General features: G+C 44.6%; 1 long non-coding RNA gene across 1 annotated transcript; it reads right to left on the bottom strand.

Annotated features, from left to right (window-relative positions):
• Positions 1-1,533: 1,533 nt before the first annotated feature.
• Positions 1,534-3,429, bottom strand: LOC115781754 (uncharacterized). Its single transcript, XR_004020094.1, has 3 exons — positions 3,361-3,429; positions 2,992-3,124; positions 1,534-1,685 (listed from the first exon to the last, which is right to left on the bottom strand). It is a non-coding gene; the product is annotated as an uncharacterized LOC115781754 (long non-coding RNA).
• Positions 3,430-17,610: the final 14,181 nt, after the last annotated feature.

Raw genomic sequence — 17,610 nt, 5'->3', positions numbered from 1 at the left:
ATATACCTTTTGAGATGATGCTCAACCTCTTTTTGCTTTGCTGTCATATCACCTGGAAACTTTAACAGCCTTGTCACCTTTTTAGATGTGGGTTTAAGGTCATCGTACATCTTCCTTAGCTTCTCATAATGCAGACTGATTTGTGGTTTTGCAATATCCCTCCAACAATCAATTACAAACATTGGCTTTTGCACAAGTTCTTTGTGTGAAATTTCAATCAAAATTGATTGTAGATTTTCTGCTGAGGCTCTTCTTCTGCACTCATAGTTGTCAAGGACCTCAAGAAGGTCATCAGCTTCAATGGAAGAGAAGTCCTGTAAAGCCTGTCTGAGGATCTCTCGCTCCTGGCAGCTTACAAACTGAAGAAAGACTTCTGTCAGGTCACTGTACACTACTCCAAATAACATCTCCTCAACAAAAGGGGATGCAAGCTTGATGGGAAGGTAGTGGCAATCTTGGTATCCTCTCAAGAAAATTCTGCCAATAGCTTTCCAGGTGTCAGCCTTGAAATCATGTCTGATGAAGGGCACTTTCACCGATGTACCAAGAGTGCAACGATCATAGAATTCTTGCCAAAAGGCACTAAAGATATCTCTGAGTACCCCTGAGCCACTACCAGCTTCCTCAGAATTATCTGGAAGTAGTCGCCTCACTGTCAGTTGTGTAGTCAGAGTGTCTGGGTCAGAAAATGCTTCAATCATATCATTGAAACAATTTGCGTGGTGTATGGTTAGCATTTTTGTTTGAGGTGAATGGTCAGGTGTTTCAGGCTGATAAATCAGTGTGTCAGCATTATCAAAATCATCTTCTGGATTTGGGCCAAATGTAATTTCTGGGTCAGAGATATTATGTGGATTTTCTCCCAGTGTTACATAGTCGTGAAGAACAACTGCATCATCTGATAATATCTCTGGTAAGATAAAATGGACCTCTGAAGCCACCATGGGATCTGTGGTGACTGGCTGATTTGTAACAATTGACTGGTCAGAGGCAACTTGCTGATGAGGACTGTCCTGATCATTATCTGAGTAATTGGGTGCCGAAGAAAAGGACTGGCTGTCAGAAAATTCAATAATGTCATCCTGGCCATCAAAGTTAGAATTAACATCAGTGTGTTCTGATTCAGTAGAAGAAACATCTACAACTGATTGTTGCTTTGTGGCAATGTAGAAACGCAGCATGGGAAGTTTGATGGTGTCATATATTGTGCCAATTGAGATGTCACCAGATAAGGAATTTTGCTGAAAATCCCAAACATCAAATGTGAAGTCTGATTCATGGCCTTTACTTGAAACACCATTTGGGAAAAAAAGACTTTTCCCTTCTTTCAGGATGTCATTATATCCACCACTGATGTTCATAACAACTTTTCTGGTCCCTCCTCCTTGCTTTGCTCTAACCTGTTTGATTTCAGTATTGTCTTGGTGTATCCAACCTATCTCAACAGTCCGTCTAATGACTCTTCGTCTAGAGTTGGATTTAGAGGTTTTAGGCTCCTCTTCACTTTGTTTGGTTTCCCTTCTTAGTTTCATTTTTTCTCTGAGCTTTTAAAAAAGGCCCATTTTTCGCTTTGAGACAGGTTTCTGATTTTTGCAAAAATTAAAAAGAGCAATTCTGTCTCCATATGAGGGAATGTAGTTAGCCAAAGCTGAATCGTCCATAAGCAAGATGACATCCCTGTCGATCTGTGAAGAATAGGAAAACCACGATAAGGATCATTTGTCATATGTATGCAGAAAACTTTGGAAAGAATCTGCAAATTCATTTGAACAAACTCATGGCATCTTACTCAGGTCATTATGCTAAATGATTGATTATATAGCAAATGATTTGTATGTTATGAATGTAGCCTAACCTTTGTGTGCAATTTGTGACTTTGGGAGATAAGTAAATTAAATGTAAATGTCCATCCACCCATTTTCTTCAGCTTATCTTAGAGCAGAAGGCAGGGTACACCCTGTACAGGTTGCCAGCCTGTAGCAGGGCTAACACAGAGAGAGAGAGAGCGAGAGAGAGAGAGAGAGAGAGAGAGAGAGACAACCATTCACACCTATGGGCAATTTAAAATTCTAAATAGAACCCTAACCCCACTAAGTGCATGTCTTTGGCCTGTGAAAGAAAACTGAAGAACACCCACACAAACTCCACGCAAAAAGGTTTGCCAAGGTGGACTCGAACCCAGACCGTCTCACTATGAGACAACAGTTCTAACCACCACACCACCTTTCTGCCCTCAAAATAAATGTAATTTGTAGAAATATACCAACAAAATTATTCAAATGAATTTAAATTTAAAGTTCAAACATTCAAATTCATTCAAACAACAAAAATAGCCCACTAAATTTAGAACCACAAACTATCATCTTATATGGCTAAATTAAATATTAAAATGCAATAACTTGCATTAAATCCATTAATGGTATATTAACATCCCAGGAATAGTTGTGTCAGGGAGGGCATCTGGTGTAAAAATCTTAAAGATAAAATATGTATTTCCATTTGCTGTGGCAACCCGTTATGAACAAGGGAGCAGCTGAAAGAATGACAGCAACAAGATAAGCAGAAAATGGAAGGATTGATGTATTTAAACTAGTAAGTAGTTAACTAGGTGTGTCCTATTTCTATCATTTCGCAACCAAGTCAATATTGAAGAAAAACAGTCACCAAACTATCCCAGTCCAACAATGTATGGATATATCTGTATAGTCTTTCATTCACCTCTGTTGTATATCATTGTCATATCATAAATAATAGATTGACATTTTTTACAGTGGAGCATTTACAAGTGGTAGTGGAAGAAAAGCCTGAATATAAAATCCCTAAAAATGCAAATGAAAACTGGCTGTTATATTGAAATGACCTAATTTGCGGGGCCTCTGCATCTTAAGTTATTATAGCATACACTTTTCCCCGGTTGCATTCTCAGAGAATACCATGATTCACTTGCAGGTTATAGTTGGCTACCCTGTCTGTGTCTCTGTCACATCGCACCTTTTGCTCCTCGATTAGTGTGAGTGCTTCTTCTGGAACCCCCCGATCACGTAGGAAATCTGTCACGGTGATTGCCATTTTTGTCAGTTTCAGAGAAGCGGTTCTCTTCCAGAGTATGGTCCTTTAAACAGATCTAAAAGAGTCACAGGATGTTAACATAAGCAATTAGTTTAAGATGATGACAACTAATAAAAACAAAGTGTACCGTCTGTGATAGCATCTTGCAATTTTAGCTAGCTTGGCCAGTAGATTTTGGCTGCTTGTCACTTTTTATGTGGGAGATTATGAGCGGAGGAATAGCATTGTACTCAAGATTTACATACCGCGTGTGGCTATCAGTCAACAATACAACATGAACACTTCACTTACCTTCTCTCTTCATTAATGTTCACACTCTGGCAGGTAGTGGTCACTTTCCTCACTTAATTTCATGGCCTGTGGGATGTAATACGACGTCTTGACGTTTTGACTTTTTTCTCGAAATTACGACTTTAATCTCGAAATTTTGACTTTATTCTCGAAATAGTATTTTGACTTTTTTTCTCGAAATTACGACTTTATTCTCGAAATTTTGACTTTATTCTCGAAATGCACAATTTAATTTTTTTTTTTCAATGTGGCCCTAATACTCCTTCGTACAAACACTCCTGAAGTTGTGTAAACTTGTCAAATAAAGCTGATAAACAGCTTGAATGTGCTGCTGCTGCCTCTGCAGGTTTGTTACGTTCAGGGAGGATCTGAGAGCCACAACTTAAAGATCAGAACGGTTCATTTAGAGGTTTTCTTCCTTTATAAATGCTTTATTACTAAGTGGCTGGATTTCATTTCTTTTACAGGAAACGTTCTTATGAAAGGACATTAACATGCTGCTCTTGATAACTTTAATGTTAATTTATCTTCTTCCAGGCTTAAGTTTGGTAAAACATCATTTCCAGTGTTGCACAGCCATTAACCAGGTGGAGCTGCAGCACACACCATCCTTAGACTCCATCCGTCCAACTGTCAGCACCCTGCAGAGCTTCATCATCATCGTCAGGAGGAGGCCTTTACACACCGGATGCGTAAATTTCGTGCGAATGTTTCGTGCATCAAAAATATTTTTCGGACTCACCTGTTTTCAATGCAGCCGTTCACACCGACCGCGTCACTTCACAGGACGAATTTGTGGCATTTATTTTTTGGGATCAAGTTCAATTTTTCTGACTTTCACAAGCAAACAAACATCTGACCAATCAAATCACTGCATTTAGCAACATGTGAGCTTATAGCGTAAAACTTGCACCCATACACTGAATAAACAGTGATGTAGGAACAGTAAAATAAATACAGTCAAAGTTACAGTACAGTAATATAATACAATGTTACACAGTGTGTCTGCTAACTAAAAGAAGAGCTGCTGTATTTCCAGGGAAAGAAAAGAGACAGAAGTTCACTCAGAGATGGAGAAAGATGCAAGAAAGAGGACAGGAGAGGAAGAAGAGAGGTTAGATTTAAAGGTAAAGACTGGCAAAACAATCTGAGGTATGCTAACTTTGTGTAATTCAAAGATTGTATGAAAACAGGTCAGCTTGTTGTACTGTATTTACAGTAAAGCTCTGTGTTGGTGCACAGAGGCTGTGTTCATGGTCAGAGTTACAGGTTACATCAGTGCAGCAGAGATGAGTTTAAATCAAAGCTGCTGATGCTGAGATTCATTCAATGAATTCAACAAGTGTACAAGTGTATATATAGCATAGTATAGTATATGTATTGGTGCAAGTGCTTGTGTTAGTACATAACACAGTGGCCCCCTGCTGAGATGACAGAAGCAGCAGTAGCCCCCAGGTCATTTGAGTTTGAGACCCCTGTTCTAGTGGATAGTTAAATGACTCTGATACTCAATCCTGTTAGAGAATACACCCAAGATCTGAACCCAGACAGACTCTCCTCTCCAGCACGCTGCTGTAACCTTCCCAGTGAGGCTGAGTAGCGTGATCCTCCTGAAGAGGGAGTGCATCCTCTAGTCTCCTTTCTTGGAGAGGAGCACCTCCACCTCAGTCTGCCAATCCAGAGGCGCTGCCCCAGACCTCCACACACACCCAGAACTCTGACAGTGACTCACCCCCCCCCCCGCACACACACACACACACCCACCAGAAGGCCCTGCCACCAAAGAGTTGTCTAACTGCCTCAGTGACACTGTCCCCGGTGATGCTTCCTCTGCAGGTGTCAGTGGGTCTGAGGAGATCCTCCAAGGCCTCCATCTTTAGCTGCTGCCCAGTCCATGCTGCACCTTCACTGCGCTCTATAATGCGCTGCTATAATATCAATGATTGCAGCTGCAGCTGTGCTCACGGGTTATAAACTGGTCACGACATCTGCACCTGAGCCAAGTCAGTGTACAGCATCAGAGGAATGCAGTGAAGGTAAACTCCTTCACTTTGTTCCTGTGTTCGTCTTTTCTGTTTTAATCTGAGGGGCTGCAAACATCCACCTGCAGCCCAGCAGCCTGCACTCCTCCCCGGCTCTCTGCAGCTCTGCTGCCTGGCAGAGGCGGCGGTCCCCGGGGAGGAGGAGCGAGGAGAGCCGGTAAACAGCAAGGAAGAGGAGCAGGAGGGAGGAGGAGGTGGAGACACACACACACACACACACACACACACACACACACACACACACACACACACACACACACACACACACACACACACACACGAATCACTGCTTCACTCTGCAGTCAAGTCACCACAATAAGAGTTTCTGTTTCCTGTCTCTGCTGATAAATAAAAGCATTAAAACTGATCAGTGGCAGCACTTTATTAATTTATTTAAATTATGGATTTTTTATTAATTCAATCTGAATTTCAGGTTCAACAGTTTCGTTTAGCTTAACTAAAATGTGCTGTGAAAAGAACGACCTGCAGACAGTTACCTGAATAATTATATTCTTTGTTTTAGAGAAGTACAACTTAAAACTATACAAAAAGATTTTAGTTGCTGAAATAAAAACAAAAAGTGAGTGTGTAAAAATAACAATAAAGGAAAAGCTGCACAGACTTTGTCCTGTGATTAATAACATAACCAGTTTATTGTTTATTGTGGGTCCAGCATACAAAAGAACAAATTCTCTATTTGATAATTTAATATTTCTAAGAGTGTGCGAGCAACACAACACAACACAACCAGAGAAGCTGTGACTCACAGACACGCACAAATTCATTTAAGATTTTTACATATAATCACAGATTTTACCTGATATTTGATCGTCTGTGTGCTGCTATTGATGCACGTGCACTCTCCTAATCAACACCCAAATATTTCATTTTTATTACACGTCTTTATCTGTGTCTCCATCTTCTTCTTAACATTACACACCGTGTGAGGTCAACATGACTGTGAGTTCCTGTACTTGCAGACTCACAATAAAGTTACATTAAATATAAAAGTGGCCACAAAAACACACAAAAAGAACAATCGATAACACTCGAGACATTTTGTTCTTCAGTCTGACTGCTGCAGGGAGGAGCACCGCCCGTGAAGGGAGGAGCACCGCCCGTGACGGGAGGAGCACCGCCCGTGAAGGGAGGAGCACCGCCCGTGAAGGGGGTTACAGTCCTGGGTGGAGCACCTGAACAAGCATGAGAAGTTTTTTTTTTTTTTTTTTAGCCTGTCATGTCTGGTAGATCTTGCAAGCAGAACTGTGATCTGAATGCGTTGTTGTGCCAAACATATTTGCTATTTCAAGATGAGCTCTATAGGTTCTCAATAGGCTCTTCTTGTTGATGTTTTAACCCTTTATTTTATTTATCTGAGTTATTTTTTCACATACAATGTAACAGCCAGAGCTGACAGGCTGAAGAAAAGGAAAATAAAGAAAAGAAAAAGGGAGAGAGAAAGGGAGCAAAAAAAGGAGAGAAAAAAAAAAAAAAGGGGAAAGAGCACAAGTCTATTAATCAGATACTTCATCACTTTAACATAAAAAAATACTATCAATACTTGCAAAAATAAATTTGTGTGTGAAAAACAAAACTAACAAAGCATGTTACGCACACCAACAATTTTGTTGAGTTGTGATTGAGTGGGCGTTTGTGTCTGTGTCATGTTTGTGTCTGTGTCATGGAACGTACTTACCAATGAGGGCAAAACGCTGCAGCTCCACCCATCAGAAGCCAGAGGCAGGCAGAGAAAGCCCCAGGAAACCCAGGCCACCAGCAGCCCACCAAGAGCCAGGAAGACCCCTGGCTACTCAGTCCAAAGACAACCGCACACCTACCCCAGCAGACGGGAGAGGGTGGTCTCAGACGGAGCCCCCCCAGTCGAGGAGCAAGGACTCCAGGGAACCCAAGGCGATGAGAAGCCAGTCCCCCCCCAGCGGCCAGCCCCCTGCACTGGCCGGCAGCAGGGCCCCCGGGCCCACGGCCCCCAAGGACCGCCCGACCCTCCACAGAGCCCCCCCCCACGCCGAAGAAGCCAACGCAGCCCCGCACCGCACCCCCAAGGGGGGCAGGCCAGCACCCACACCAGAACATCCAGCCCCACCCAGGAACCCTGACCAGGAAGAATCCTGGAAGAAGAGAGCCAGCTGTCCGCTGGCTCAATAGGCACCCCGACCTCCCACACCCCAGCACAGGGCAGGGGGAGGTGAGCCCGGGGCCGTGGTGACAGCATCCCGGAGCACTGCAGCACCCGAGGTTGGCGCCCTCGCCCCCACTGCAGAGGGCGGCCTGCTCCCCCTAGATGCCCATTCACTCAACAATAGACACAAACAGGCGACAGGACATACTGGCCTGGGCATGGAAATACAGTGCCCAGTCCCCCCCAACCACCCCACCGTGGCCCCATCCCCCACCCCACCCCCCTGCAATGCAGGCACCCCAGGGCCCCAAAAGCGTAGACCGGACATCCCGACGCCAGGCCAACCCACCCCACCCGGTGGCGCGGCCGGGACAGCAGAGGCCCCCCCCGCGCCAGGGGGGACCCACCGGGAGCCGGCGCGGCCCCAGTGTCGGGGCCCCAGACCCCAGCCCCCAAGCCACACAGGGAAGACCAGCCAACCGACCGATGGCCGGCACCACCCCCCCAAGCACCCCGCCCACACCCCAGGACCGAAGGCAGCATCATCCAAGCCCCCACCACCATCAACCAGGACAGGCACACAGACAACACCAGAAGGTCGCCCCAGGACTCCAGTCTCAGGAGGCTACCAGCTACATAGGCATCTGGAGTCCTCACCCACCCCCCTACAAAGCACATCAGGAGCAGAGCCCGCAGCCCACCACCCCCACTAAGTAATGGAGCTGAGCAGTGGGAACCAAAGAGAGTCAAATTCCTCCAATTTGTTTTTAGAAGAAGCAGACATTCTCTCTAAACTAACATGATCTACTAATAAATTTCTGTACTGAGTAATACATAGTTTATTTTTTGTCTTCCAGTTCATGAGGATCATCTTCTTAGCGATGCACAAGGCAGTAAGAACTATGTGTGATATATTTAACTCCATAATTAATTCACTGACATCACCTAAGATGCATAGTCTGGGGGAAGTTGGGATACGACAGCTAAACCATGTGGATAGATCTTCACAAATCCTCTGCCAAAATCTCTGAACTGGTACACAAGACCACAGAGCGTGTAGATGATTATCCTCTGAATTGCTTGTACAGTGGGTGCATATGTTTGAGTGTGTAAGGCCCATTTGGAACATCCTTTGTCCAGTGTAGTATGTTCTATAGAGAATCTTATATTGTACAAGTTGTATTTGGGGTCTTTTAGTCATTTTGAAGATATTTGAACATATTTCTGTCCATAAATTTTGATCCAGGTTGACAGAAAGATTTTTTTTTTTTTTTTTAAATTCCCACCAGGCTGTCAGAGAGGTATTTATACTAAGGACTTTATAGCAGTTATGATGTTTAATACTGGAACTAATGAAAGGTAGATCTGAGATTTTTATTTTTCCACAAAACGCCTGTTCTAGATCCAGCCATGGGTTGTCTAATGAATTGGATTTGATCCACTTTGAAATATACTGCAATCTACTGCTTAAGAAATAGTAATAAAAGTTTGGTAATTCTAGACCTCCACTGTGTTTTGGCTTTTGTAAAGTTTTTAAGCTTATTCTTGACGGTTTGTTTTTCCATAAAAATTTAAAAGCATGAGAAGTTTAATGAGAGCCTCCAGTTTCAGCTTCCTCTGTAACTTTTGTCTTTTTAACATTAAGTTCTCTTTCAAACCTCGCGCAGTATCTCACTATGGGAAGCGCCCTCTGACGTGACCAATCATGGAAGCTCCACTACCACCACGTGTGTCCTAGACAGACCAATCACTTCAAAGGACACGGGGTCCCCCAACCCCCTTATAACAGTCCCCTGGCCCCACACCATGATGATGTTAACATGGATGTCCTTGGAGAGGATAACGATGAAGATGAGGAGGATGCTATTCGACCCCCTGCACAGGCGTCGCGGCCTGGCAGCTCCATCGGCGGTGAGAGTCATCCTTCTCCATCTGCCCGTGAAGTTGATCTGCATGAGATATGCAGGCGCACAGCAGCCAGACTGTCCATTAGCTGGCCTGCAGAGCAGGATGACAAGGGAGAGGAGAGAGACCTGTACGACGGGAAAATATGGCTCGTCAGGCACCTGCCAAGCAGCTCATGCCCGCTGTCTCAGCATGTATGAAGGAGATGAAGCATTACTGGGATAAACCCTTTCACCACAGGGTTTATCCCAGTAATGCTTGATCTCCTTCATACATGCTGAAGGAGATGAAGGAGATGAAGCATTACTGGGATAAACCCTTTCACCACAGGGTACCCGTTAAGGGTTATTCTGGCCTGGAAGTTGCCGACGGGGAGGTTTTTGGGCTCTCCGAACCCCCAGTGGTAGAAACCGTCGGTGGCATTTCATCTCCACCCAAACCGTCGTTTCACACTCACGTCAGCGGGGCCAACCCTCCCAGGTAAAATGGAGCATTTCACAGCCACCATGTACCAAAAGGTGTATAAGTCCGCGGCTCAGTCTATAAAGAATCTTAACGTCGTCACCCTGCTCTCAGCCTACCAGGCTGCGCTGTTTCAGGACATGGGCCACCTGCTGGATAAAGGTACCCCCAGTCCCACAGATTGGGAGGAGATGTGTATCATTACAGATCTCATTCCGCGGGTCTCTAGGAGTGCAGTGCAGGGCTGCGGCCATGGCAGGGGAAAGATCACTGTGGCTCAGTCTCTCCAGCCTGCCTGATCAGGATAAGCACATCATTATGGATTCCCTATATGAGCCGTCATGGGCTGGGGGACTGTTTGGAGAGGCAGTAACCGCTATGCAGCAGGCTAGCGGCCTGAGAAAGAAACAGGGTGAGGCTTTTGATCTTTGCCATCCCCGCAAGGTCACGCAACGCCAGCCATCACCAGCCCGCCCGGGATTCGCGGCTATGGCAGCAAGAGGGCGTAATGTAGGCTTTAAGGAGCCTACTTCTCAGCCACCCGAGCACCAAGCGTCTCAACGTCAGGGTCCGCAGAGACAGAGGCATTATGGCAAAAGCTCTTTCACCACCATTGTGGCCACACCCACTGCTGCTTCGAACCGCACGTCCCACCCTCCACAAGGGAGGAAGCAGCGGTCAACGTAGGAACTGTAGTGGCTACCAGAGGCTCAGCAGGCAGCACTCACGGAGATCCCTGCCCTGAGCAGTCCAGGGACTGGTTCAGTGTTCCCTCCTCCCCTCAAGAAGCGGAGAGAGGAAGATGTTCCCCTGAGTTCCTCTCTAAGCTGTGTAATGGCCAACAATGTTCTTCCTGTTCACAGTCAAGGAGGAGCGCAAGTTCCCTCAGCGCTCCCCAATTTTTTCACCTCCCCTCAGCGCCTTATGGGGTCCGCTCAGAGGGAGAGAGGTGTGTGTGGTTCCAAGCAAATAAGCACTTATCATGGTTTTTCAATAAAAAACGCCACTGTCACAGCCAGGCGTAAAGCTGAGGGCGCAGTGTGATCAGAAAAGAAAAAAGGACAAGAAAAATCAGAAAGTGTAGAGCAGCGTGTCACCCGAGGAGGGCGCACCTGCACCAGTTTTGGACTTCAGTCTTCTCAACTTTGGCCAGGGGTTACAGACTACAGTTTGCAATGAAACCCCCCAGTTTCAATGGCGTAGTGTTTTCGGGAGCTACGGGGGAAGCCACAAGGGCTTTGGAGAGAGAAATTTCCTCTCTGTTAAGCCGAGGGGCAATAAGGGGTGTACCAGAAGGGGAAATGTATCAGGGTTTTTACTCCAGATATTTCCTCATCCCGAAAAAGCTGGGATTGTTACGTCCCATACTGGATTTACACTCCCTCAGTTCTCACCTCAGAAAATACAAATTCAGAATGTCAACACAAAACGTGTTGTTCCGATCTATTCGACAAGGCAACTGGGTCACGTCAGTAGATCTACAGGATGCTTATTTCCACCTAAACATTTATCCAGCACACGGGAAATTCTTCAAGTTTGTCTTCTTGGCTTCTTGTCGGGCTTTTCTGTCGCGAGGTCATGTGGAAAAGTTTTGCCAGCACCTCCCTCTGTTTCACAAGGGGAAATTCATCTCATTAAAGACTTGCTTGCATTTAACGGGACTGATGGCTTCAGTGATCTCTGTCATCCCTCAGGGGCTGTTGAGGATGCGGGATTTCCAGCACTGGCTGTCCTCCCTACGGCTAGATGGGAGACATCATCTCAGGAATGTCTGCTGGCTCACCATCACTGGAGAGATCCCACGGTGCTCACCGTTGGTGTCCCCTTGGGTACAGTTATAATGACGAAAACTCTGACAACAGATGCCTAGTTGACAGGGTGGAGGGCTGTTTTTGAGGGGAGAGCCATAAATGGCACCTGGCCCTGGAGGCTCCACCGCATGCATATAAATTATCTCGAGCTGACGGCAGTTTATCTGTTTTAAGGCTTTTTTTTTACCGCTTCTGAAAAATTGCCATGTCTTGGTCAGGACGGACAATACAAGAGCTATGGCGTATATAAACCATCAGCGGGGCACTCGCTCCGTGACATTGCACAGGCTGGCCCACAACCTGATTATGCACCTGTCATTATGCGCAACTCACATTCCCGGTGTGTTGAACACCGCGGTGGATTTTCTGTCCGGAGGGAGTCTACTCTACGGAGAGTGGAGACTCAATCCTGAAATAGTCCACCAGCTGTGGGACATATTCGGCCAGGCGTCCATAGATCTGTTCGCATCGTGCAAAAACGTGCAGTGTCCTCTTTTCTTTTCATTAAGAAGAGAGGACGCGCCGTTAGGCGAGGACATGTTAGCGTACCCATGGCCAAAAGTGCTGCTATATGCGTTTCCTCCCCTCAGCCTGATACCGGCGGTACTGAGCAGGGTGAGGGAGCAGCGTCTGTCTTTGATTTTAATAGCGCCTTACTGGCCCATCAGACCATGGATGGTGGAGCTAGCCTGTATGCTTCACAGCCGGCCGTGGCAACTGCCTTTGCGCAGAGATCTGGTGTCTCAGGCAGAGGGGCAGATTTTCCATCCGCATCCAGAGCGGTTAGCTCTCTGGGCCTGGCACGTGAAAGGTTAAATTTAAATGGGTCTGGTCTCCCGACCGAGGTTGATTGAGACAATTCAGAATGCAATATCTCTTTCCACACGCTCACTTTATGATGGCAAATGGCATGTATTTGAGGGATGGTGTGGAGCTAGGAACATAACTCCTTACAGCCTGGGAGTGGATATCTCCCATAGTGAGATACTGAGCAAGGTTTGAAAGAGAACCAGGGTTATGCCAGTAACCAAATGTTTTAATCGTTTATTGATGAATTATTTTAAAATCTGTTGCAGTTAATTTTCTGTATTTTCACTGATCATATTTATGCTGTCAATGCAGAATTTCTATAACACAATCCAGAATAATAGCACATTGTAATAATATTAATATGCTGTGCATAAAACATAAATTACATAAAAATGAAGGTTATTTTAAGTGTGCTTTGTACTGATCCACTCTGCTTATTTAATATTTATGACATACTAATGCACACTATGTGTGTGTGTGTGTGTGTGTGTGTGTGTGTGTGTGTGTTGTTGCACAGATTGACTCCTATATTCATATATAACATTCACAATCAAAAGTACTGACTGTGAAGGTTATATATGCATAAATTTCCAAAGAACCACCCTTTGAATTTAACAAGTTTTTGGTTGCAGGTTTCGTCGACATGTCAGCAGTTACGTTTTCTGTTGGGCAGGAGACAACATGTATTGTACCCCGGCTGAATGCCTCACAGATGAAACGGTACTTTACATCAATGTGCTTCAATCTCTGTCTGCTCACTGGGTTCTTACTCAGTGCGATGGCTCCCTGATTGTCTCCGTGAATCGTTGTGCATGTGTACACTCTTTCATCCATACCATTTAACAGCTGAGTTAGATACATGCTTTCTTGAGTAGTGCTTGCTAGACCAACGTATTCAGCCTCACAGGAACTACTGTTGGTTGTTTCTTTGATTTCCACGAGATGGCTGGACCTTGTTTAGTAAGGCTGAAACATCACCCTGTGGTACTGCATCTGTCTTCTATTGAAGGCGCCCAATCACAATCACTGAATGCGATTAAGTTCAAATCCTCCTCACTTTTCTTGAAACTCAGTTCATAGTCACTTGTACCTGTCAGATATCTCAATACATGTTCAGCAGCCACCAAGTTCTCTGATTTGGCTTTGCCAGTGTTTGTGAGAGTCTGCTCAATCCAACTAATATCTGGTCTGGTGGAAGTCATGGCACAGTTAAGGCTGCCTACTATCTCACGATACTCCTTTGAGCTGACGTTTACTGTATGTCCTCCTGCACGGTGTAGACCTGGGTTTACACTCAGACACATAGCTGTTGTTGTGACCCTTGTGTGGGATTACCGAGCTACACTTGCCGCAGGTTCCTTATTCTTATAATTATTCACGAAGGTGAGGAATGCAGTACAATCCGTTTTTTAATCAGCCGCTCAGAACAACAAATGTAACCATAACAACAGGAACAGTAATTGATCACCAAGCATATTGATCTTGACAGCTCAACATGATAATAATAACTGCGGCTGCTGTTACACCCAAATTTGCCCTCTGTGGGACAATAAAGGCTGTTTCTTCTTCTTCATCTAATCGAGCACTGAGTGCTCGCTGGAATATATCACATCTCTATTTTAAAACTGAGACGTGGTCTACAATTACAGTCATCTGAATAAGTATCAATTACAGGGCATTAACTCAAAATCACTCATTTCTATGTGTGTAAAGACTGAATTATTTTCTCTGTACACAAACAGCTTTCTAAAAATAAATACCAAACATTTTTCTATTCGGCATCGTGTCAGCTTTGTGTGCTTTTCTGTTTCTCTTGTGCTTGGGCCTGTCAAAACAATCACAGTAACACCTTAAACATTTCAGCTTAAACATTTCTTTCATGCCTGTTTTTCTTTCTTTTTTAAAATTTTTTACAACAACAAACACTTATTGAACAAGTAACGTCCACAGGATCAGTCCCCGTACTTGGCAGGTCACCTGATGGCCCTACCAGATCTGGTGTAGCATGTAGGATCATTGTTCTTGCTCACAGGAGGTGGGTTGTGTGGCATTGTCAGCTGGTGGTGTGTTTGACTCGGGAGTATCAGAAGGCGTTGCCTCTAAATCGATCTGCTCATCAAGGTGAGTGTTTTTGAACAGACTCGGGTGTATCTTCCTCAGATGTCGTCTGTCCCTCCCGAGTGTCCTACCTGCTGGCGTCTGCACGGTGTAGGAGCGTGGTTCATCTCTGTGTTGGATGACAACCGCAGGCTCCCAACCTCGACGCATCTGCATGTGTACGGTGTCTCCTGAGGTCAGCACAGGAAGTGGCTTTGAACGTTGGTCATAGTGCTGCTTTTAGCGACACTGCAGGTCCCGTACTTTGTCGTACACTGCATGAAAAGTGGGTTTTTCGACAGTTTCTTGTATGTAATACTGATGCGCGCCTTGAGTTTTAGGGCTCTCAGCAGGAGGCTTTGGCCAGAACAGTAAACTGTAGGGAAACTGCCGTGGACTCTCTGTGTCAGTGCTCCCTCAGCTCCCCCCCTCTCCTCAGGTCTTGGGCAGGCTCTCATATGTAAAGGAGGTTTCTGTGAGTCATACAAATGCAAATCAAGTACTCACCAGTGGTCACCAATACTCACCAGTGGTCTACCCCTCCCAAGTTGTAACCAACATATTTTTATTTCTACAGTGAAACATTCAAACAAGACTAATCTCACAAGAAATCATTCTAATTTATAAATTTGAATTATCTAGTTGGAAATATATTTTTGGAAGTTTTCAGCTTTTGTCCCTTTTTCCAATAAGGCTGTGAGCTTCTGTCTGTGAGCTTCTGTCTGTGAGCTTCTGTCTGTGAGCTTCTGTCTGTGAGCGTCTGTCTGTGAGCCTTTGTCATGGAGTTTTTTGTGAACCCTGAACTTTAGTGGACTGAGGGAGATAAACAAAGGCTATATCTTGATGTTGGTGACACTACAGGCATTATTTTCATTGAAAAGCAAACTCAGTTTTCAGTCTAATTCACTGTAACAAAAAGTCTGTCACACCATCATCCTCTCCTGTGCAGTGGCTTCCCAGCTAGCATTGAACATTCAGACAACATCCCATGAACGCTGCTATAAACGTTCAGTGAATGTTCACATGCATTAATGACATTAAAGACTACCAAGGCAGATGGAATACAAAAATGTATAAACTTTTATTTTGCTATACATGGATGTACATAAGAGATATCAGCAAAACCTTCATGAGAAAAATGTAAATGTAAAAAGGTAAATAAAAAAAAAAATAAGGAAAATTTTAATGCAACAGTCACCTTCTCAGTTGTCCTGCTTAAACAGACAGTGGATGTGTGAACAACACATCTTCCAGCTCATAGGGGGTCATTTTGACTGTTGGGTTTTCTCTGTATTATTGTAGGGTCTTTACCCACAATACAAAGCGCCTTGAGGCGACTGTTTGTTGTGATTTGCTGCTATATAAATAAAATTGAATTCACTTGAAATGAAATGAATTTAATTTCCGTGTGGCAGCTTCCTCGCCTGTGATTGGACAATACAGATCACGTGCAGGATCATGCTGAAGGTCTGTAGGACCAATCAGTGCCTTCCTTCTCTTCCGTTCAAACTGAATGGCGGTTTTTGTCTACGCTGCTTTCCCGGTACGACAATGGAGGACGTCGTCTATATTTCAACACCCCAGAAGCTCCCGGTGAAAGCGGGCCTCTCTACCGGCCAGCCTCAACCAGCCCCGCTGCAGACGAGAAGACGCTGCTGGCTGCAGTGAGTGGGTTATCTCCTCAGTTACTCACGTTTGTAGGAGTGCAACTGAAAGACAACATGGCGTCTATTGTTTAGAGACTCGATGCTCTAAACAAAGCCTCACCTACAGAAGGACTCGAGGAAAAGACGGCAGCACGATCCGAAAACTGCGGTAAGACTTGGTCGTTTCTAAAACAAAAATACTAAGAGTGGAGGAATGGTCACAGTAAGCTGACAGACGTATTGTTATTTGGTTTCTTATTTTTATTTGGTTTCATCTTACAGGAAGCAGTTCGCGGCCTGCACAACTCTGAATCCAATAAAAGCCGGTATGCTCCTCTGCAGAGGTAAGAATCAGAAACAAAGCAGCAGTATTCAATGTGTGGAGGAGAGAAGAACTTCAAATGTTTTTACTCTTATTTATTTTCACGTTTTTTTCCACAGACTGTTCGCCTCACAACGCGAGTGGGTTTCTAATGCGTGGACAGTGATATAATTGTGTGTAAGTATCTATTGGTGTTGTATGTTTGTGTGTGTGTTTTTTTGCCTGAATATTGTTTATGTATGCACTGCGTTTACACTGTGTTTATTTACAATGTACAAAAATGTTTTCCAGCTTCTTGAAAAACCTGCAGACGGTTCGCCGCAGCTTCCGCTACAGTCAGCCTCACGGTCTGGAAAAGGCGGCAGCCATTAAAAACTCTGCCCGGTGTCGTGCAAGAAGGAAGCCGGTAAGACGTATTGGATTGTTTTGTTGGTCTGCTGTATTTGTGTAGTTAGCTTGGAAATGCAGTTTTATTTTTGGAAAATATTACTTATTGTTTTTTTTAACTTTATATAAAATCTGGCTTCTTTTGAACAACCCAAAATGTCTATAAAAAGCAGTGGCGGCCGTGCATTTCACACCTAGGCCTTCAGTAGTGATCCGCCTGAATCACTCCACCCTCAATAACTATTTTATGGCTATAAAAACATCTTTTTATGCAGAAATGCAGTAGAAAGAGCTGTTGCATCGCAGATTGAGAGCTCATGTGGCCAGAATAAAAGCATTTACCGAAGAAACAAACCCAAGGTGCACAAGTCTGCTTTTACTGCCGCTACAGCTGCGACACATATAAAAATGCATTGATAACAACCTCATAAAATTATTATTAAGAGAGAAACATTTTAGTCATCGTGACCCCGAAATGAAAGTTCCTGCTTGCCCCCCCCCAAAAAAGCCAATCTAACAGTCTCTTTAAGATTTCCCTATTATTCTTCACCTTTACGTCGTGGAGCTCCGCTTCCCTGCGCACTTGCTCGCTCAGCTGATCCGCTCTGGTGTCCCCGAATGTTTTGCT

The sequence above is a fragment of the Archocentrus centrarchus genome, chromosome 6 (assembly GCF_007364275.1).
Source record: "Archocentrus centrarchus isolate MPI-CPG fArcCen1 chromosome 6, fArcCen1, whole genome shotgun sequence".
In the NCBI taxonomy this organism is placed as follows: Eukaryota; Metazoa; Chordata; class Actinopteri; order Cichliformes; family Cichlidae; genus Archocentrus; species Archocentrus centrarchus.
The sequence above is the reverse complement of the archived record's forward strand: the minus strand, read 5'-3'. Positions and strand labels throughout refer to the sequence as shown.